The following is a 24,256-nucleotide window of genomic DNA, read 5'->3' on the forward strand; positions in this document are numbered from 1 at the left end:
GAAAAAAAAGAGGATACAAATTAAATTTTAAAATTTAAATTTAAATAAGATGTATAAAGGATAACTATTGAATTGAGATCTAGAATTCATTTGGTAGATTTAAATTCTTTATATTATCGTCATTGAAATTTTCAAATACTATTATAAAATTCGGAAAAGCTCAACATCCATGTAAAAATTACATGGATGGTATCCAAGTGCCTTCCACTCCATGCGTTTTCTCCCACCCACACACTCGTTTGTTTTACACGCGCCTCATATAACGTATGAATGTAATTCTTATTTTGCGTGATCAACCTTTTTCAACGTAAACCTTTCTCAACGTAAACCTTTCCATATAACGTAAACCTTTTTTGCGTTCTTCTTCTTGTTCTTCTTCTTCTTCTTCTTGCTGTTTTCCTTCTTCTTCTTCAACCTAATTAAATTCGTTGTTCTCTTCTATTCGCGTTTTTCTTCTCTGCATTATTGATCCGGATTGACTTCAATGTAATTAGCTTCGTCGTTCATCTTCTTCTTCGTTTTTTCTTCGATCTGCACTTTTGAATTCAAGCAATGAATGAATCAACTTCAAATCAGTTGAATGAGTGCGATTTGGATAATTTTTCCGAAACGCATCAATTTGATGAGGTTTGGATTATTGAATTTTGAATCGAATTCAATGGAATGAAATTGCTAATTTTATTTGAAGTGAATTGAATGGACTCGGGTGATGTATATCTGAATTGAATTGAATTGAATTGATAATATGTAACTGTGAGTAATTGTGAGTGTGAGTGTGAGTAACTGTGAGTAAATGTGAGTAATTTTTCAGTTCGGTAATTACGAAAGAGTTGATTCACCATGTGCATGTGTTCGGTTCGGTATGCAGAAAGGAGTCTAAAAATAATTAGACAAATATACGATTTAGAGTTTAGGGTTCAGGGTTTAGGGTTCAGGGTTTAGGGTTTAGAGTTTAGGGTTTTAGGGGTTTAGGGTTTATGGTTTATGGTTTATGGTTTCAGGGTTCAGTGTTCAGGGTTCTGGATTTAGTGTTTAGGGTTTAGGGTTTATGGTTCTAGGTTTAGTGTTTAGTGTTTAGGGTTTAGTGGTTCAGGGTTCAGGGTTCAGGGTTTAGAGTTTAGGGTTTAGGGTTCAGGGTTTAGGGGTTCAGTGTGTTTCCAACTTTTGGTTTGCCAAGTGTATCAATTTCAGTTCACCGTGTTCAGGGTTCAGGGTTTAGGGTTTAGGGTTTAGGGTTAGGGGTTTAAGTTTTAAGGGTTCAGGGTTCAGGGTTTAGGGTTTTAGGGGTTAGGGTTTTAGGGGTTTAGGGGTTTAGGGTTCAGGGTTTAGGGTTTAGGGTTCAGGGTTCAGGGTTTAGGATTTTAGGGGTTTAAGGTTTAGGGTTTAGGGTTTAGGGTTTAAGGTTTTAGGGTTTTAGGGGTTTAAGGTTTATTGGTTCAAGGTTCAGTGTTTAGGATTCTGGTTTTAGTGTTTAGGGTTTGGAGTTCAGGGTTTGGGGGTTCAGTGTGTTTCTACCTTTCGGTTCGCGAAGTGTACTAATTTCGGTTCACTGTGTTCTTTTGGAGTTCATAATGTGTTGGTATATATAGTGATTGCAATCACTGAGAACCTAGAATAAAACAGCAGCTAGACAGTTCCAACAGATATATAAATTAACATCTCAGATGAGTAATCCATGTTGAATCAAATATAAATATTAACATTAATATTTAGATTAATATTCAAATATATACATTTGAAGTAAGCATTTTTTGCTTTTTAAACAAATTAAACAAAATATTGTTAATTACAAACAGCCAATCCTAATATATGCTATTTACTATCTAAATCCCCAGATGTGAATTTACAATAAGGGCTAGAGAGGGCAGCAGAGGACTTCGACAGTCTTATTGCTTCAGATTCCCAAATCACTTAGTCTCTAATTTTGTTCATCTCATGCAACAGAATGTGCGGACCATATTGGTACCTGAAGCTATCAATCTCTCCTTACATTTCAATTGAAAGGAATTAGTTACATAAGAAATGAACCCAATTGAAATCAGAAAAGAAAGAAGTTTATAAATTTAGAAAGTACTAACTTGTGTCTCTTTCTGCTTTTGATCTTTTGTGGATGAATTTTTTCAAGCCATTTAATGACGTATATCTCACAATCATAGCTAAGCAAGAATTGAGTATAATATGATTAATAGTGTACAAAATAAAACATATTAAAAATAGCACTATAGAAGAGAGCGATTCTTACTCTGTACATTGACCATTTAGTAGGATATACTCTGCTTCTACTCCCAGTCCATCCTCCATTAATGGTTCCCCCCAGCATAAACCCTCATCTGAGAAATTATTAATCCCTGAAAGGTATGCAAAAATTGAAAAAAAAATAAATCAACAACAATTAACCGAACTCATTTCATTTACTAAATAATTTACAAGAAAATAACTGAAAACAAATTTGTTCAGTTTCTTCCTCAAATCAAGTATATTTTCTGGCAGCTTATTGATAGGGTCAAGCACATAGAATTTTTTTTTGTTCACATCGGCAATCCACAACCACCAATGTGCTCCATTACAAATTGGCACAAATAGCAAAAGTTTGGGAAAATAACAAAATATTTCAGTCAAAACAATAGCAAACAAGAGAATTATTGAAGAATTTTTAGAAATTACAACTTACAAATGGATGTGATGCAAGTTTTCTTTTGTCAAGAAACTGGCGGTGGTGGGCATACTGTTCAATATCAAACCGGTAGGCTTTGTTTGTACTTTTATCAATGTAGGACTCGCCATGTGTTCCCAACAAAAAATTTTGCAAAAAGAATATCAGTTAAATCACATTTGCATTGAACCCAACACAATTCATACACCGAACTGAAAACAATTCATGTGCTGAATAATACTTGAAAAACATTCAATTATCATGAGAAAAGTTTTCTTTATGCAAAAGAACTCAACAAAACACATAACAATCAGGTGAATCAATATTAACATTCCCACTCTACCAAAATCAGGTGAATAAGAAATTTAACTTACCACAATATCCAGTGGCACAATGTATATTAGTTCTTGATACTGCCAAACTTTTATTTCGTTGAGAATCATACTGTATATACAAACCACCTACAGGATGAAAATTTATGAAATATACTATATAAGATTGTTTAAAAAAATCATTAACGTTAACACAATTGGCAAAGGATTTACTGTGGCATGCACTTGTTCTTTGGGCATTAGAGACATGAAATATTCTTTAAATCCCTCGTAAAGTGCCTCGTGTTTCAAGACACATATTGTATCATATTCATTGCTACCATCTTTTGTCTGTTTCACATGTGTCATCCAATGATAACACTTTTCAATCAACTCATTTGTGATTTTTTTTTCTTTTTCTCCGGGGTTTTGTAAACTTCAGAAGCTGGTAAGGTTGGTTCTGAAGTTGTTGCTTCAGCAAAGTTTAATGCTACTGTCACTCTAGCATCTACCATCGCTTCTTCCAGGATTTCAAGCTGTGAAACACTCAGTTGAGAGGGCTGACTTGGTTGAGATGATGGTGGACTTATCCCAAGGTTAAAGGAAGGCCTTTCATCTTCCCTTTCCCTAGGTTGAGCAGCACTGCAAGATAATAGATATTTAACAAAGATATCAAACAAAAATGATATTTAATCATTGTAGTGAACCAAAATTTAAACAAATAATGAACCTAAATCCAAACTTATAGTGAACCGAAATGATATTAAAGAAAAATGATATTAAAGAAAAGCAAGTAACATACCTATCAAATGATGACAAGATTAGAGTTTCTTGTTCTGATTTTCATGCCACTAAAGGTTCTTGGGATTGTTCATGTTCTTCTTCATCAGAAATTTCATAGACATCGTCATCTTTGAAGAACTCTTCAACAATAGAACTTGTAAGTGACACCGTAACATCCTGCTTTTTGGGTTCTAGAGGGCAGCTATAAGAAACAGAAGAGAGTCCAAAGACAACAACACATTGAATTAATTTCTGGTTTCAACTGAACCATAATTAAACCATGTATAAGCAGTAAACATTATTGATATTTATATAAGCAGTAAAACTTACACATCAATAGGTGCTTCTTGTTTGGATTGCTGTGCTGTTGGTTCTTCGCAGGGCTATTCTTGCTGTTCCAGAGGTCTGCTGCATATACAGTAAATATTTCTATAATTATCGCAAATTGTTATCATATTTAACAATGATATTTAAGAGAAATGACATTAATCATTATAGTGAACCTAAATGTAAACTTATAGTGAACCTGAATTATATTAAATAAAAGTGATATTAAAGAATTTTAAGCTTACACATTAACAGGTGCTTCTTGTTCTGATTGCTGTGCCACCGGAAGTTCTTTGGATTGTTACTGTTGTTCTTTGGCAAGGCTGTTGCATTAAATAGAAAACAGTTCAATAACAACCTAGAATTATTATCATATACTATTAAAATTAATAAAAAGAATTTTTATGTGAAACTTACTCTTTATTAGATACTTCATAGACATAGTCATCTTTGATTAATTCTTCAATTACAGAACTTGTAAAAGACACCGTAACACCCTGCTTTTCGGTTCTGGAGGGTAGCTGTAATAAATAGAAGAGATCAGAGTCTAAAGATAAGAACACATTGAAGTCATTTCTGGTTTCAAATAAACCATAATTAAACCATGTATAAGCAGTAAACATTGAACAAGATTCATGTGGTGAATAAATATTTATTAACTTACTCATTATTAGAAGTTTGTTGTGTTTCATTTTGTGGAGGGACATAGATGAAGTCATCTCTGATCAACTCTTCCTGGACAGAACGTGGAAGAGACAATGCAAGGGGATGTCTAAAGAATATAAACAAGGATAAAGTTAATGTTGAATAACTAGAATTTGTTTTGAAAAATAGGAATTTGCACATTGAAAAACTCACACTTCCAAAGGTTGAGAACAAGTTTCTTGTTGAAACTCAACAATTTGTAGCTCAGAATCAGGTGTAGCTCTAGTGACATTTAAACAAATTTACCTTGTGATTAATTAAACAAAAATTATTACCTAAATCTAAAAGAGTAACATAAATATTTTTAACTTACACTGTTGGAGTTTTAAAAGTCTTTCTTGGGAAGATTTTCCTTTTTCTAAAATATTTAACTGTGCATTTGATGAGCGGATATTTTATACGCTTTTTGGGGGTAATTTCATGTAGATTTTAGTATGTTTTAATTAATTTTTAGTAGAAAATTATTAGTTTTTAGGCAAAAATCATATTTCTGGACTTTACTATGAGTTTGTGTGTTTTTCTGTGATTTCAGGTATTTTCTGGCTGAAATTGAGGGAGCTGAGCAAAAATCTGAGTTAGGCTGAAAAAGGACTGCTAATACTGTTGGATTCTGACCTCTCTGCACTCGAAATAGATTTTTTGGAGCTACAGAAGTCCAATTGGCGCGCTCTCAACGGCTTTGGAAAGTAGACATCCAGGGCTTTCCAGCAATATATAATAGTCCATACTTTGCGCGAAGATAGACGACGTAACTTGGCGTTGAACGCCAAGTACATACTGCTGTCTGGAGTTAAACGCCAGAAAAACGTCATGATCCGGAGTTGAACGCCCAAAACACGTTATAACTTGGAGTTCAACTCCAAGAAAGGCCTCAACTCGTGGATAGCTTTAGTCTCAGCCCCAGCACACACCAAGTGGGCCCCAGAAGTGGATTTCTGCACCAATTATCTTAGTTTACTCATATTCTGTAAACCTAGGTTACTAGTTTACTATTTAAACAACTTTTAGAGACTTATCTTGTACCTCATGACATTTTCAGATCTGAATTACATACTTTTGACGGCATGAGTCTCTAAACTCCATTGTTGGGGGTGAGGAGCTCTGCAGCGTCTCGATGATTCAATACAATTCCTTTGTTTTCCATTCAAACACGCTTGTTCTTATCTAAGATGTTTATTCGTGCTTAATTGTGAAGAAGGTGATGATCCGTGACACTCATCACCTTCCTCAATCCATGAACGTGTGCCTGACAACCACCTCCGTTCTATATCAGATTGAATGAATATCTCTTAGATTCCTTAATCAGAATCTTCGTGGTATAAGCCGGATTGATGGCGGCATTCATGAGAATCCGGAAAGTCTAAACCTTGTCTGTGGTATTCCGAGTAGGATTCTGGGATTGAATGACTGTGACGTGCTTCAAACTCCTGAGGGCTGGGCGTTAGTGACAGACGCAAAAGAATCAATGGATTCTATTCCAACCTGATTGAGAACCGACAGATGATTAGCCGTGCTGTGATAGAGCATAGGAACGTTTTCACTGAGAGGATGGGAAGTAGCCACTGACAACGGTGACACCCTACATAGAGCTTGCCATGGAAGGAGCCTTGCGTGTGTTGAAGGATTTCAAGGAAGAGTTGAAGTCAAAGGACAAAGCATCTCCAAAACTCCGACATATTCCCCATTACTGCACAACAAGTAACGCTATTATTCTTGTTTATCTTTCCAATCAAATCTAATAATTCCAACTTATAATTTTAAATACTTTGACTTCTTACAATTAAATCCAAATAACCTTGTTGACATCCTAACTAAGATTAATAAAATAAATATTGATTGCTTCAAACCAATAATCTCCGTGGGATCGACCCTTACTCACGTAAGGTATTACTTGAACGACCCAGTGCACTTGCTGGTTAGTTGTGCGAATCAAAAACTTCGTGCACCAAGTTTTTGGCGCCGTTGCCGGGGATTATTGAGTTTGAACAATTGAAGGCTTATTTTATTTCTTAGATTAGGAATAATTTATTTTTGTTGTTATAGAGTCATCAAATTTTGATAGGATAGTTTCTTTTCAAAAATTTCTTTTCAAAAATATTATTTTTCTTAATTAATTGTTAATTTTTCGTGAGTTTAGTGTCTTGTTCTAAGTTTGGTGTTAATTGCATATTTTATATTTTTCTTTAAATTTTCGAACTTGTGTTCTTGGTTCTTCATTGATCTTCAAGTTGTTCTTGTTTATTTTTCTTGTTTGATCTTGAGTTTTTCTTGTTTTGTGTCTTTTCTTGTTTTTCTTGTGCTTTTTCAAAACATTAACTTTCAAAAATTATACTTTTATCCACAAAAATAATACATCTTTAAAATACATTACATTTTTAGCTCAGTTGGTTATAGCGTTGGCTTATGTTCTTGGCAATTGGGCATCTTCTTTTAAAAATCTTTTTCAAAAATAATTTTTCTTTGATTGAATCTTGTGCCAAACTCTAAGTTTGGTGTTTTCTTGTTAATTTTTCTTTAATTTTCGAAAATTTGTCTTGGTTTTCTAAAAATTTTAAGTTTGGTGTTCTTTCTTTTATTCTTGGTGTTCTTGTGAATCTTCAAGGTGTTCTTGAGTCTTTCTTGTGTTTTGATCTTAAAATTTTTAAGTTTGGTGTTCCCTGGTGTTTTCCCTCCAAAATTTTCGAAAATAAGGAGCATTAGATCTAAAAAAAATTTTAAGTCTTGTGTCTTTTATGTGTTTTTCTCTTTCATCATAAAATTCAAAATTCAAAAAAATTATCTTTTCTAACTAATTTTAAACTATATTTTCGAAAATTTTATATAAAAATTCAGATTTCAATTTCAAAATATTTTCAATTTCTTTTATTTGTTTCGTTTTTATTTTATTTTAAAAAAAAAATTTAATTTTTATAAAATAAAAAAATCAACATATAAATTATCTCTTGTATTCCATCATGGAAGCAAGTAGGAATGAACAGTCCAAGAGGACTCTGGGGTCATATGCTAACCCCACTACTGCTTCATATGGGAGTAGTATTTGTATACCCTCCATTGGAGTTAGTAGCTTTGAGCTGAATCCTCAGCTCATTATCATGGTGCAGCAAAACTGTCAGTATTCTGGTCTTCCACATGAAGAACCTACAGAGTTTTTGGCATAATTTCTGCAAATTGCTGATACAGTACATGATAAGGAAGTAGATCAGGATGTCTACAGATTATTACTGTTTCCATTTGCTGTAAAAGATCAAGCTAAGAGGTGGTTAAATAACCAGCCTAAGAACAGCATAAAAACATGGAAACAGCTGTCAGAAAAATTCCTGAATCACTATTTCCCTCCCAAACGGATGACACAGCTAAGGCTAAACATCCAAGGCTTCAAACAAGGAGATAATGAATCCCTTTATGATGCCTGGGAGAGATACAGAGAGATGCTAAGAAAATGCCCCTCTGAAATGTTTTCAGAATGGGTGCAATTAGACATCTTCTACTATGGGCTTATAGAAAAAGCTCAGATTTCTCTAGACCACTCAGCTGGTGGATCTATACACATGAGAAAAACAATTGAAGAAGCTCAAGAGCTTATTGATACAGTTGCCAGAAATCAGCATCTGTACCTAAGCAGTGAATCTTCCATGAAAGAAGAAGCTGAAACAGTAACTGCAGAACTCAGTCCGGTGGATCAAGCTAATGAATTTAATCAGCAATTAGACTTTCTAACGCAGCAGCTAGCCGAATTCAAGGAAATATTACAGGAAACAAGAATGGCTAACAGGAATATGGAAGTGCAATTAAAGCAGACAGAAAAGCAACTGTCAAAACAAATAACAGAAGAATGTCAAGCAGTTCAATTAAGAAGTGGAAAAACATTAAATACCTCACTTCAAAGCAGCAGGAAGCTAAGAAATGAACAGATGGCCAATCAAAATCCCTCTGAGGACAATCAGAGCCCAGAGAGGAATAATGCTGGCGCTGAACGCCCAGACCATGCTCATTCCTGGCGTTCAACGCCAGAAACAAGCATGAATCCGGCGTTGAACGCCCAAAGGGAACATGGTTCTGGCGTTCAAACGCCAGTAACAAATAAGGAAGTGGCGTCTAACGCCACTCCAGCTTCCACCCCTGGCATTCAAATACCAGTGGGAGATCAGTCACATACAAGTACTGATGACAACCCTTCTAAAAAGGCGTCCCAACCCATTTCTGTAGGTAATAAACCTGCAGCAACTAAGGTTGAGGAATACAAAGCCAAAATGCCTTATCCTCAAAAACTCCGCCAAGCGAAACAGGATAAGCAATTTGCCCGCTTTGCAGACTATCTTAGGACTCTTGAAATAAAGATTCCGTTTGCAGAAGCACTTGAGCAAATACCCTCTTATGCTAAGTTCATAAAAGAGATCTTAAGTCATAAGAAGGATTGGAGGGAAACTGAAAAAGTTTACCTCACCGAAGAATGCAGTGCAGTCATTCTGAAAAGCTTACCTGAGAAGCTTAAAGATCCTGGGAGCTTTATGATACCATGCACATTAGAAGGTACTTGTACCAAGCAAGCTTTATGTGATCTTGGGGCAAGTATCAATCTAATACCTGCATCTACTATCAGAAAGCTTGGTTTGACTGAAGAAATCAAGCCAACCAGGATATGTCTTCAACTTGCTGATGGCTCCATTAAATACCCATCAGGAGTGATTGAAGACATGATTGTCAAGGTCGGGCCATTCGCCTTTCCTACTGACTTTGTGGTGCTGGAAATGGAGGAGCACAAGAGTGCAACTCTCATTCTAGGAAGACCTTTCCTAGCCACTGGCCGAACCCTCATTGATGTCCAAAAAGGGGAAGTAACCTTGAGAGTCAATGAGGAGGAGTTTAAGTTGAATGTTGTCAAAGCCATGCAACATCCAGACACCCCAAATGACTGCATGAGTGTTGATATTATTGACTCTCTGGTAAGAGAGGTCAATATGGCTGAGAGTCTCGAATCAGAGCTAGAGGACATCTTTAAAGATGTTCAGCCTGATTTGGAGGAATCAGAGAAGATAATAGAACCTCTGAAAATCCCTCCAGAAGAGGAGAAACCTCCAAAACCCGAACTCAAGCCATTACCACCATCCCTGAAATATGCATTTCTGGGAGAAGGTGATACATTTCCTGTAATTATAAGCTCTACCTTAGAGCCACAGGAAGAGGAAGCACTAATTCAAGTGCTAAGGACGCACAAGACAGCTCTTGGGTGGTCCATTAGTGATCTTAAGGGCATTAGCCCAGCCAGATGCATGCACAAAATCTTGCTGGAGGATGACGCCAAGCCAGTGGTTCAACCACAAAGGCGGCTGAATCCAGCTATGAAAGAAGTGGTGCAGAAAGAGGTCACTAAATTACTAGAGGCTGGAATTATTTATCCTATTTCTGACAGCCCCTGGGTGAGCCCTGTCCAAGTTGTCCCTAAGAAAGGAGGCATGACAGTGGTTCATAATGAAAAAAATGAACTGGTTCCTACAAGGACAGTTACAGGATGGCGTATGTGCATTGATTATAGAAGACTCAATACAGCCACCAGAAAGGATCATTTTCCTTTACCATTCATAGACCAGATGCTAGAAAGACTAGCAGGTCATGAATACTACTGCTTCCTAGATGGATATTCAGGTTATAATCAAATTGCAGTAGATCCCCAGGATCAGGAGAAAATGGCATTCACATGTCCATCTGGAGTATTTGCTTACAGAAGGATGCCATTTGGCCTGTGCAATGCACCTGCAACCTTTCAGAGGTGCATGCTCTCAATTTTCTCTGATATGGTGGAAAAATTCCTGGAAGTCTTCATGGATGACTTCTCAGTATTTGGAGACTCATTCAGCTCCTGCCTTAACCATTTAGCACTTGTTCTGAAAAGATGCCAAGAGACTAACCTGGTTTTAAACTGGGAAAAATGTCACTTTATGGTGACTGAAGGAATTGTCCTTGGGCACAAAATTTCGAACAAGGGAATAGAGGTGGATGGTGGACGAAATTGTGATCACTATTCTTTTTGTATACTCTGATGACATTGTTTATTTCCTTCACAATCTCGTTCAACTAACCAGCAAGTGTACTGGGTCGTCCAAGTAATAAACCTTACGTGAGTAAGGGTCGAATCCACAGAGATTGTTGGTATGAAGCAAGCTATGGTCACCTTGCAAATCTCAGTCAGGCAGATTAAAAATGGTTTATGGGTTTTCGAATAATTAATAATAAAAAGAAGAAATAATAGGGATAGAACACTTATGCAGATTCATTAGTAGAGGTATCAGTTAAGTATATGCAGATGCTGTATGGCTCAAGGACGCCTGCTCTCCTACTGCTTCTACTCAATCCTTCTTACTCCTTTCCATGGCAAGCTTTGTATAGGGGTTCACCATCAACTGTGGCTACTTTCATTCCTCACGGGGAAATATCCTGTGCGGCTGTCACTCGCACAGCAAACCAGTCTGGAGGCGTCACCCATGGCTGATGGCTACATCCCATCCTCGCAGTGAAAACTATGCTTACGCACTCTGTCACAGTACGGCTAATCACCGGTTGGTTCCCGCTCCTACTGGAATAGAATCCCTCTTTTGCGTCTGTCACTAACGCCCAGCAGGTTAAAGTTTAAAGCACGTCACAGTCATTCATTACCGGAATCCTACTCGGAATACCACAGACAAGGTGAGACCTTCCGGATTCCCAGGATCCTACTCGGAATACCACAGACAAGGTGAGACTTTGCGGATCCTCATAAATGCCGCCATCTATCTAGCTTATACCACGAAGATTCTGTTGGGGAATCTAAGAGATACGCATTCAAGCTCTGTTGCATGTAGAACAGGAGTGGTTGTCAATCATGCGCGTTCATAAGTGAGAATGATAATGAGGGTAATTTTGACTCATAGCATTCATCATGTTCTTGGGTACGAATGAATATCTTGGAATAAGAATAAAAGAGATTTGAATAAAAGAAGATAGAATTTCATTAATACTTGAGGTACAGCAGAGCCCCACACCCTTAATCTATGGTGTGCAGAAACTCCACCGTTGAAAATACATAAGCAAGAGGTTCAGGCATGGCCGAATGGCCAGCCCTCTCCATGATCAAGTGACCGAATAATGAAAGACTTAAAGTGGTCAAAAGATATCTAATACAATAGATAAATGTTCTATTTATAATAAACTAGCTACTAGGGTTTACATGAATAAGTAATTGATGCATAAATTCACTTCCGGGGCCCACTTGGTGTATGCTTGGGCTGAGCTTGATGAATTCACGAGCTAAGGCATTTCTTGGCGTCAAACTCCAGGTTATGACGTGTTTTGGGCGTTCAACTCCGGATCATGACGTTTTTCTGGCGTTTAACTTCAGACAGCAGCGTGTACTTGGCGTTCAACGCCAAGTTACGTCGTCATTCTTCGAATAAAGTATGGACTATTATATATTGCTGGAAAGCCCTGGATGTCTACTTTCCAACGCCGTTGAGATTGCGCCAATTGAAGTTCTGTAGCTCCAGAAAATCCATTTCGAGTGCAGGGAGGTTAGATTCCAACAGCATCAGCAGTCCTTTTGTCAGCCTTCTTCAGAGTTTTGCTCAAATCCCTCAATTTCAGTCAGAATTTACCTGAAATCACAGAAAAACACACAAACTCATAGTAAAGTCAGAAATGTGAATTTAACATAAAAACTAATGAAAACATCCCTAAAAGTAGCTTAAACTTACTAAAAACTATATAAAAACAATGCCAAAAAGCGTATAAATTATCCGCTCATCACAACACCAAACTTAAATTGTTGCTTGTCCCCAAGCAACTGAAAATCAAGTAGGATAAAAAGAAGAGAATATACTATAAAGTCCAAAATATCAATGAATATTGATTTAATTAGATGAGCGGGGCTTGTAGCTTCTTGCTTCTGAACAGTTTTGGCATCTCACTTTTTCCTTTGAAGTTTAGAGTGATTGGCTTCTCTAGGAACTTAGAATTTCAGATAGTGTTATTGACTTTCCTAGTTAGGCATGTTGATTCTTGAACACAGCTACTTTATGAGTCTTGGCTGTGGCCCTAAGCACCTTGTCTTCCAGTATTACCACCGGATACACAAATGCCACAGACACATAACTGGGTGAACCTTTTCAGATTGTGACTCAGCTTTGCTAAAGTCCCCAGTTAGTGGTGTCCAGAGCTCTTAAGCACACTCTTTAGCTTTGGATCACGACTTTAACCATTCAGTCTCAAGCTCTTCACTTGGACCTTCATGACACAAGCACATGGTTAGGGACAGCTTGATTTAGCCGCTTAGGCCTGGATTTTATTTCCTTGGGCCCTCCTATCCATTAATGCTCAAAGCCTTGTATCTTTGCTAAAATTTTCGCCACTTTTTTTTTTTTTACTGCTTTTTCTTGCTTCAAGAATCAATTTCATGATGTTTTTCAGATCATCAATAACATTTCTCTTTGTTCATGATTCTTTCAAGAATCAATAATTTTAACACTCATAAACAACAAGATCAAAAATATGCACTGTTCATTCATTCATTCAGAAAACAAAAATTATTGCCACCACATCAATATAATTAAATTAAATTCACTAATAATTTCGAAAATTATGTACTTCTTGTTCTTTTGAATTAAAACATTTTTCTTTTAAGAGAGGTGAAAGACTAATGGATTTTATTCATAGCTTTAAGGCATGGTTTACATACTAATGATCATGAAGTAGAGACACAAAAACATAGATAAACATAACACTTAAAAACCGAAAACAGAAAGAAAATAAAGAACAAGGAATGAATCCACCTCTAGTGGCATCTTCTTCTTGAAGGACCAATGATGTTCTTCAACTCTTCTATGTCCCTTCCTTGCCTTTGCTGCTCCTCCCTCATAGCTCTTTGATCTTCTCTTATTTCTTGGAGAGTGAGGGCGTGTTCATGATGTTCCACCCTTAGTTGTTCAACATTATGGCTCAAGTCTTCCAAAGAGGTACTAAGTTGCTCCCAATAGTTGTTGGGAGGAAAGTGCATTCCATGAGGCATTTGTTGATGAACTTCCTCATGTTCTCCTTGGGGGCCGTGAGGAACTTCCCTTGTTTGCTCCATCCTCTTCTTGGTGATGGGCTTGTCTTCTTCAATGGAGACATCTCCATCTATGATAACTCCAGCTGAGTAGCATAAATGGCATATGAGGTGGGGGAAGGCTAGCCGTGCCATGTATGAAGGCTTGTCAGCTATTTTGTAGAGTTCATTAGAGATGACTTCATGAACCTCTACTTCCTCTCCAATCATGATGCTATGAATCATGATGGCCCGATCCACAGTAACTTCAGATCGGTTGCTTGTAGGGATGATGGATCTTTGGATGAACTCCAACCATCCTCTAGCTACAGGCTTGAGGTCCAGTCTTCTTAGTTGGACTGGTTTGCCTTTGGAGTCTACTTTCCATTGGGCGCCTTCCACACAAATGTCCATTAGGACTTGGTCCAACCTTTGATTGAAGTTGACCCTTCTTGTGTATGGGCGTTCATCACCTTGCATCATGGGTAGATGAAACGCCAACCTCACATTTTCCGGACTGAAATCTAAGTATTTCCCCCGAACCATTGTGAGATAGTTCTTTGGATTCGGGTTCATACTTTGATCATGGTTCCTAGTGATCCATGCATTAGCATAGAACTCTTGAACCATCAATATTCCAACTTGTTGCATGGGGTTGGTTATGGCTTCCCACCCTCTTCTTTGGATCTCATGTCGGATTTCCGGATACTCATTCTTTTTGAGTTTGAAAGGGACCTCGGGGATCACCTTCTTTCTTGCCACAACATCATAGAAGTGGTCTTGGTGGCTCTTGGAGATGAATCTCTCCTTCTCCCATGATTCGGAAGTGGAAGCTTTTGCCTTCCCTTTTCCTTTTCTTGAGGAAACTCCGGTCTTGGGTGCCATTGATGGTGAATGAAAAATAAAAAGCTTAGGCTTTTTACCATACCAAACTTAAAATTTGCTCGTCCCGAGCAAAAAAAAAGAAAAGAAGAGTAGAAGAAGAAGAAGAGAATTTGAGTAGAGAGGGAGAAGAGGGGTTGGGTTTCGGCCATTTTGGGTGGGAAAGGGTGGGAAATTGAATTTAAATGTAATGGAGGTAGGTGGGGTTTATGGGGAAGAGGGGATTGATGTGAATGGTGAATGGGGTAATTGGGAAGAGGAATTGATGTGATTGGTGAAGAATATTGGGAGTGGTGACATTGAAAATGAGATTTGAATTAGGAAAGTGTGATTAGGATTAAAAGAAAGGGTAGGTGGGGATCCTGTGGGGTCCACAGATCCTGAGATGGGAATCCTGTGGGGTCCACAGATCCTGAGGTGAAAAGAAATACCATTCCTTCACCCTATAGGCGTGTAAATTGCCTTCATGCACCATTCTGGCGTTTAAACGCCCATTGGTGCATGTTCTGGGCGTTAAACGCCCATGTGATGCTTGTTTCTGGCGTTGAACGCCAGTTTCAAGCTTGTTTCTGGCGTTCAGCGCCAGATTGTCCTCTGTGTGCGCATCCTCGCGTTAAACGCCAGGATGTTGCTTGTTTTGGGCGTTCAGCGCCAGAAAGATGCTCTGTTCTGGCGTTGAACGCCGGCCAGATGCATCTTCTGGGCGTTGAACGCCGGCCCGTGCGTCCTCCAGGGTGAAAAATTTTTTTCTTCTGTTTTTGACTCTGTTTTTAATTTTTTTGATTTTTTCGTGACTCCTCATGATCATGTACCTAATTAAACACAAAAATAACAAAGAAACAAAATAAAATAAAATTAGATAAATAAAATTGGGTTGCCTCCCAACAAGCGCTTCTTTAATGTCAATAGCTTGACAGTGGCTCTCATGGAGCCACAAGATAATCAAGTCAATTTAGTGTGTTGTCTCCACACCAAACTTAGAGTTTGGATATGGAGTCTGAACACCAAACTTAGAGTTTGGTTGTGGCCTCACAACACCAAACTTAGAGTTTGACTGTGTGGGCTCTTCTTGACCTTGAACTGAGAGAAGCTCTTCATGCTTACTCTCTTTTGTCACAGAGGGATTGCCATGTGCTTGAAACACAAGGTATTCTCCATTCAATTGAAGGACTAACTCTCCTCTGTTGACATCTATCACAGCTCCTGTTGTGGCTAGGAAAGGTCTTCCTAGGATGATGCATTCATCATCTTCCTTCCTAGTGTCTAGGATTATGAAATCAGTAGGGATGTAAAAGCCTTCAACTTTTACTAGAACGTCCTCTACTATTCCATAAGCTTGTCTTATGGATTTATCTGCCAATTGTATTGAGAACAAGGCAGGTTGTACCTCAATGATCCCCAGCTTCTCCATTGCAGAGAGTGGCATAAGGTTTATTCCTGACCCAAGATCACATAGAGCTTTTTCAAAGCTCATGGTGCCAATGGTGCAAGGTATTAAGAACTTGCCAGGATCTTGTCTCTTTTGAGGTAGAGTTTCCTGAATCCAAGTATCCAAATCACTAATGAACAAGGGAGGTTCACTTTCCCAAGTCTCATTACCAAATAGCTTGGCATTCAGTTTCATGATAGCCCCTAGATATTGAGCAACTTGCTCACCAGTCACATCTTCATCCTCTTCAGAGGATGAATAATAGTCAGAGCTCATGAATGGCAGAAGGAGATTTAATGGAATCTCTATGGTCTCTGTATGAGCCTCAGATTCCTCAGGATCCTTAATAGGAAGCTCCTTCTTGCTTGAAGGACGTCCCAGGAGGTCTTCCTCACTAGGATTTTCGTCCTTCTCCTCCCTAGTGCATTCGGCCATGTTGACTAAGTCAATGGCTTTGCACTCTCCCTTTGGATTCTCTTCTGTATTGCTTGGGAGAGTACTGGGAGGAGTTTCAATAACTTTCTTACTCAGCTGGCCTACTTGTGCCTCCAAATTTCTAATGGAGGATCTTGTTTCATTCATGAAACTGAAAGTGGCCTTTGACAGATCAGAGACTATATTGGCTAAATTAGAAGTGTTTTGTTCAGAATTCTCTGTCTGTTGCTGAGAAGATGATGGATATGGCTTACTATTGTTCAGCCTATTGCGTCCACCATTGTTAAAGCCTTGTTGAGGCTTTTGTTGATCCTTCCAGGAGAAATTTGGATGATTTCTCCATGATGGGTTATAGGTATTTCCATATGGTTCACCCAGATAATTAACCTCTGCCATGGCAGGGTTCTCAGGATCATAAGCTTCTTCAGAAGCTGCCTCTCTAGTACTGTTGGATGCATGTTGCAATCCATTCAGATTTTGAGAGATCATGTTGACCTGTTGAGTCAACACTTTGTTCTGAGCCAATATGGCATTCAGAGCATCAATTTCAAGAACTCCTTTCTTCTGAGGTACCCCATTATTCACGGAATTCCTCTCAGAGGTATACATGAACTGGTTGTTTGCAACCATGTCAATGAGTTCTTGAGCCTCTTCAGGCGTTTTCTTCAGGTGAATAGATCCACCTGCAGAATGGTCCAATGACATTTTCGAAAATTCAGAGAGACCATAATAGAATATATCTAATAGGGTCCATTCTGAAAACATGTCAGATGGACATCTTTTGGTCAGCTGCTTGTATCTTTCCCAAGCTTCATAGAGGGATTCACCATCTTTTTGTTTGAAGGTTTGAACATCCACTCTCAGCTTGCTCAGCTTTTGAGGAGGAAAGAATTTATCCAAGAAGGCAGTGACCAGCTTATCCCAGGAGTCCAGGCTATCCTTAGGTTGTGAATCCAACCATATTCTAGCTCTGTCTCTTACAGCAAAAGGGAAAAGCATGAGTCTGTAGACTTCAGGATTAACTCCATTCGTCTTTACAGTATCACAGACTTGCAAGAATTCAGTTAAAAACTGATAAGGATCTTCAGATGGAAGTCCATAAAACTTGCAGTTTTGTTGCATCAATGCAACTAGTTGAGGCTTAAGCTCAAAGTTATTGGCTCCAATGGCAGGAATGGAGATGCTTCTTCCATCAAACTTGGACGTTGGCTTTGTGAAGTCACCAAGCATTCTCCTTGCATTATTATCATTATTATTTGCGGCTGCCATGTCCTTCTCCTGTTCGAAAATTTCTGAAAGGTTATTTCTGGATTGTTGTAATTTAGCTTCTCTTAATTTTCTCTTCAGAGTCCTTTCAGGTTCTGGATCAACTTCAACAAGAGTGCCTTTTTCCCTGTTCCTGCTCATAAGAAAGAGAAGAAAACAAGAAAAGAAAGAGGAATCCTCTATGTCACAGTATAGAGATTCCTTTATGTTAGTAGGAGAAGAAAGCGGTAGAAGAAAGAAGAAGGATGGTTTCGGATTTGGATGAAGAGAGGTGAAGAGAAGTGTTAGTAATTAAATAATTAAATAGAAGAAGAAAAGAGAAAGGAATTTTCGAAAATAATTTTAAGAAAAGAGTTAGTGATTTTCGAAAATTAAAGATGAGTTAGAATTAAAATTTAAAATAATTAATTAATTAAAAAGAAATTTTGAAAAAGGGATGAGGTATTTTCGAAAATAGAAGAGAGAAAAGTAGTTAGGTGGTTTTGAAAAAGATAAGAAACAAACAAAAGGTTAGTTAGTTGATTGAAAAAGATTTGAAATCAAATTTTGAAAAAGATAAGAAGATAGGAGGTTAGATAAGATATTTTAAAATCAAATTTTGAAAAAGATAAAAATTTTTTTTTTTGAAAAAGACAAGATAAAAGATAAAAAGATATATTTTAAAAAAAGATATTTGAAAAAGATTTAATTTTTAAAATTACTTAACTAACAAGAAACTACAAGATAAGATTCTAGAATTTAAAGATTGAACCTTTCTTAACAAGAAAGTAACAAACTTCAAATTTTTGAACCAATCACATTAATTGTTAGCATATTTTCGAAAATTAGATATAAAGATAAGAAAAAGATTTTTGAAAATATTTTGAAAAATAATTTTTGAAATTTTCGAAAATTATAAAAAAATGAAAAAGATATGATTTTTGAAAAAGATTTTAAAAAGATAAGATTTTTAAAATTTGAAATTTTGATTTGACTTGTAAGAAATAACTAATTTTTAAAAATTTTTGACCAAGTCAACCCAAAATTTCGAAAATTTGGGGGAAAATAAGGAAAAGATATTTTTGAAATCAAATTTTGAATGAAAAACACAAAAATGACCCGAAACATGAAAATTTTGGATCAAGACACAAGATGCATGCAAGAATGCTATGAATGTCAAGATGAACACCAAGAACACTTTGAAGATCATGATGAACATCAAGAACATAATTTTGAAAAATTTTTGATGCAAAGAAAACATGCAAGACACCAAACTTAGAAATTTTTAATGCATGAAAAATATGAATGCAAAAATGCACATGAAAAACAACAAAAGACACAAAACAAGAAAACATCAAGATCAAATAAGAAGACTTGTCAAGAACAACTTGAAGATCATGAAGAACACTATGAATGCATGGGATTTTCGAAAAAATGCAAGAAAAATTTTAAAAGCATGCAATTGACACCAAACTTAAAAATTAACACAAGACTCAAATAAGAAACATAAAATATTTTTGATTTTTATGATTTTCTAATTTTTTTTGTATTTTTATTTATTTTTTTCGAAAACAAAGTTTATAAACACGAAAAATAAAAGAAAATTTTTGAAAAATATTTTTGAAAAATTTTTGAAAAGAAAAATTACCTAATCTGAGCAACAAGATGAACCGTCAGTTGTCCATACTCGAACAATCCCCGGCAACGGCGCCAAAAACTTGGTGGACGAAATTGTGATCACTATTCTTTTTGTATACTCTGATGACATTGTTTATTTCCTTCACAATCTCGTTCAACTAACCAGCAAGTGTACTGGGTCGTCCAAGTAATAAACCTTACGTGAGTAAGGGTCGAATCCACAGAGATTGTTGGTATGAAGCAAGCTATGGTCACCTTGCAAATCTCAGTCAGGCAGATTAAAAATGGTTTATGGGTTTCGAATAATTAATAATAAAAAGAAGAAATAATAGGGATAGAACACTTATGCAGATTCATTAGTAGAGGTATCAGTTAAGTATATGCAGATGCTGTATGGCTCAAGGACGCCTGCTCTCCTACTGCTTCTACTCAATCCTTCTTACTCCTTTCCATGGCAAGCTTTGTATAGGGGTTCACCATCAACTGTGGCTACTTTCATTCCTCACGGGGAAATATCCTGTGCGGCTGTCACTCGCACAGCTAACCAGTCTGGAGGCATCACCCATGGCTGATGGCTACATCCCATCCTCGTAGTGAAAACTATGCTTACGCACTCTGTCACAGTACGGCTAATCACCGGTTGGTTCCCGCTCCTACTGGAATAGAATCCTTCTTTTGCGTCTGTCACTAACGCCCAGCAGGTTAAAGTTTGAAGCACGTCACAGTCATTCATTACCGGAATCCTACTCGGAATACCACAGACAAGGTGAGACCTTCCGAATTCCCAGGATCCTACTCGGAATACCACAGACAAGGTGAGACTTTCCGGATCCTCATAAATGCCGCCATCTATCTAGCTTATACCACGAAGATTCTGTTGGGGAATCTAAGAGATACGCATTCAAGCTCTGTTGCATGTAGAACAGGAGTGGTTGTCAATCACGCGCGTTCATAAGTGAGAATGATAATGAGGGTAATTTTGACTCATAGCATTCATCATGTTCTTGGGTACGAATGAATATCTTGGAATAAGAATAAAAGAGATTTGAATAAAAGAAGATAGAATTTCATTAATACTTGAGGTACAGCAGAGCCCCACACCCTTAATCTATGGTGTGCAGAAACTCCACCGTTGAAAATACATAAGCAAGAGGTTCAGGCATGGCCGAATGGCCAGCCCTCTCCATGATCAAGTGACCGAATAATGAAAGACTTAAAGTGGTCAAAAGATATCTAATACAATAGATAAATGTTCTATTTATAATAAACTAGCTACTAGGGTTTACATGAATAAGTAATTGATGCATAAATTCACTTCCGGGGCCCACTTGGTGTATGCTTGGGCTGAGCTTGATGAATTCACGAGCTAAGGCATTTCTTAGCGTCAAACTCCAGGTTATGACGTGTTTTGGGCGTTCAACTCCGGATCATGACGTTTTTCTGGCGTTTAACTTCAGACAGCAGCGTGTACTTGGCGTTCAACGCCAAGTTACGTCGTCATTCCTCGAATAAAGTATGGACTATTATATATTGCTGGAAAGCCCTAGATGTCTACTTTCCAACGCCGTTGAGAGCGCGCCAATTGGAGTTCTGTAGCTCCAGAAAATCCATTTCGAGTGCAGGGAGGTCAAATTCCAACAGCATCAGCAGTCCTTTTGTCAGCCTTCTTCAGAGTTTTGCTCAAATCCCTCAATTTCAGTCAGAATTTACCTGAAATCACAGAAAAACACACAAACTCATAGTAAAGTCCAGAAATGTGAATTTAACATAAAAACTAATGAAAACATCCCTAAAAGTAGCTTAAACTTACTAAAAACTATATAAAAACAATGCCAAAAAGCGTATAAATTATCCGCTCATCAGTGGATCAAGCTAAGGTAGAAGTAATTGAAAAATTACCACCACCTGCTAATGTTAAGGCAATCAGAAGCTTTCTGGGGCATGCAGGATTCTATAGGAGGTTCATAAAGGATTTTTCAAAAATCGCCAAACCTCTGAGCAACCTGCTAGCTGCTGACACGCCATTTATCTTTGATAAAGAGTGTCTGCAGGCATTTGAGACTCTGAAAGCTAAATTGGTTACTGCACCAATCATCTCTGCACCAGACTGGACATTACCATTTGAATTGATGTGTGATGCCAGTGACCATGCCATTGGTGCAGTGTTGGGACAAAGGCATGACAAGCTTCTGCACGTCATTTACTATGCCAGCCGTGTTCTAAATGATGCACAGAAGAATTACACAACCACAAAAAAAGAGCTACTAGCAGTGGTTTACGCCATTGACAAATTCAGATCCTATTTAGTAGGATCAAAAGTGATTGTGTACACTGATCATGCAGCTCTTAAATATCTACTCACAAAGCAGGATTCAAAACCCAGACTCATCAGATGGGTGTTGCTTCTGCAAGAGTTTGATATAGAAATAAGAGACAGAAAAGGGACAGAGAATCAAGTGGCAGATCACCTGTCTCGAATAGAACCAGTGGAAGGGGCGTCCCTCCCTCTCATTGAGATCTCTGAAACCTTTCCGGATGAGCAACTGTTTGCCATCCAGGAAGTGCCATGGTTTGCAGACATTGCAAACTACAAGGCAGTGAGATTCATACCCAAAGAGTACAGTAGGGTGCAATCAAAGAAATTAATCACAGATGCAAAGTACTATCTTTGGGATGAACCATATCTCTTTAAGAGATGTGCAGATGGAGTAATCCGTAGATGTGTGCCTAAAGAAGAAGCACAGAAGATCCTTTGGCATTGCCATGGATCACAGTATGGAGGACATTTTGGAAGTGAACGAACAGCCACAAGAGTCCTCCAAAGTGGCTTCTACTGGCCTACTCTCTATAAAGATTCCCGAGCGTTTGTGCTTAATTGTGATAGTTGCCAAAGATCAGGCAACCTACCTCACAGTTATGCCATGCCTCAACAAGGAATCTTGGAGATTGAGTTGTTTGATGTATGGGGCATTGACTTCATGGGACCCTTCCCACCATCATACTCAAACACTTATATTCTGGTGGCAGTGGATTATGTATCCAAATGGGTGGAGGCTATTGCAACACCCACTAATGACACTAAAACAGTGTTAAAATTCCTCCAGAAACATATCTTCAGCAGATTTGGTATCTCTAGAGTGTTAATCAGTGATGGGGGCACTCATTTCTGTAATAAACAGCTTTACTCTGCTCTGGTACGTTATGGAGTCAACCACAGGGTAGCTACTCCATATCACCCACAAACTAATGGTCAAGCTGAAGTCTCAAATAGAGAACTTAAAAGAATCCTGGAACGGACTGTAATTAACCGTAGAAGGGATTGGGCAAGAAGCTTGGATGATGCTCTGTGGGCATACAGAACAGCATTCAAGACCCCTATAGGGACCTCTCCATACCAGCTTGTGTATGGAAAGGCGTGTCACTTGCCCGTGGAACTGGAACACAAGGCCTACTGGGCAACCAGATTCCTGAACCTTGATGCCAAGTTAGCTGGAGAAAAACGTTTACTCCAGCTAAATGAGCTAGAGGAATTTAGACTCAATACTTTCGAGAATGCAAAAATATACAAGGAGAAAGCAAAAAGATGGCATGATAAGAAATTGTCATCCAGAGTCTTTGAGCCAGGGCAGAAAGTTCTGCTATTTAATTCTAGGCTCAAATTATTCCCCGGGAAATTAAAATCCCGGTGGAGAGGTCCATATGTAATTACAAGTGTATCACCATATGGATACGTAGAGCTTCAGGATAATGAATCTAACAAAAAGTTCATTGTTAATGGACAGAGAGTTAAACATTATCTTGAAGGCAATTTTGAGCAAGAATGCTCAAAACTGAGACTTGATTAAAAGCTCAGTAATAGTCCAGCTAATGACATTAAAGAAGCGCTTGCTGGGAGGCAACCCAGCCATTCACAAAATTTAATTTTATTTGTTCTTTTTTTTTAATTGATCAAGTTTTACAGGTAGATGCCGGAGTATCTTCAAAAGGTGAAATAGCAATTGATTGAAGTCACAGAGTTACAGGGAAATTTGGAAGCTCACTGGCGTGAAAAAGCCAGTAAGAAACATTTTGGGCGTTGAACGCCCAAAAGAAGCACCCACTGGGCGTTCAACGCCAGTAAGGGTAGCCATCTGGGCGTTCAACGCCAGAAAGAAGCATCAGCTGGGCGTTGAACGCCCAGGAGAAGCAGCATTTGGGCGTTAAACGCCCAAAACATGCATCGTTTGGGCGTTTAACGCCAGGATGGTGGGGAGGAGGTAAAATTCGTTTTTCTTTATAATTTTTCTAAATTTTTATGTTTCAATTCATGATTTCTTGCATAAACATGTTTCAAAATGTCATCCTTCAATTCCAAAATTTTTTAATCCTAATTTCTAAAAACATTAATTTCTAAAATCCCTTTTTCAAAAATATCAAATATATCTTAATTCATAAACCCAACTCTTTTCCAATCCAAATCTTTTTCAAATCTTTTTCAACTCATCATATCTTTTGGATTTTGAAATTGCCTCTCCCTCTATTCCTCTCTTGTCCTTTCTTTTGCTTGAGGACAAGCAACCCTCTAGGTTTGGTGTGAGTTGCCATGATCACTGAGCTAAAACTCATCAAGATCATGGCACCTAAGGGAACAAGAAGAGCAAGGATGTGAACTTAAAGGAGCTGAAGCGTCAGAAATTAATTCTTGAAGGCACCCCACAAACTAGAGGAACATCCACTTGTCAAAACACAGGTCGTTGAGTTCTAATCTTTGCCTTAACTCTGTGATAACTGTTCTTATTAGAAATTTACCTTAGAAG

This window comes from Arachis hypogaea, chromosome 9 (assembly GCF_003086295.3).
Source record: "Arachis hypogaea cultivar Tifrunner chromosome 9, arahy.Tifrunner.gnm2.J5K5, whole genome shotgun sequence".
NCBI lineage: Eukaryota > Viridiplantae > Streptophyta > Magnoliopsida > Fabales > Fabaceae > Arachis > Arachis hypogaea.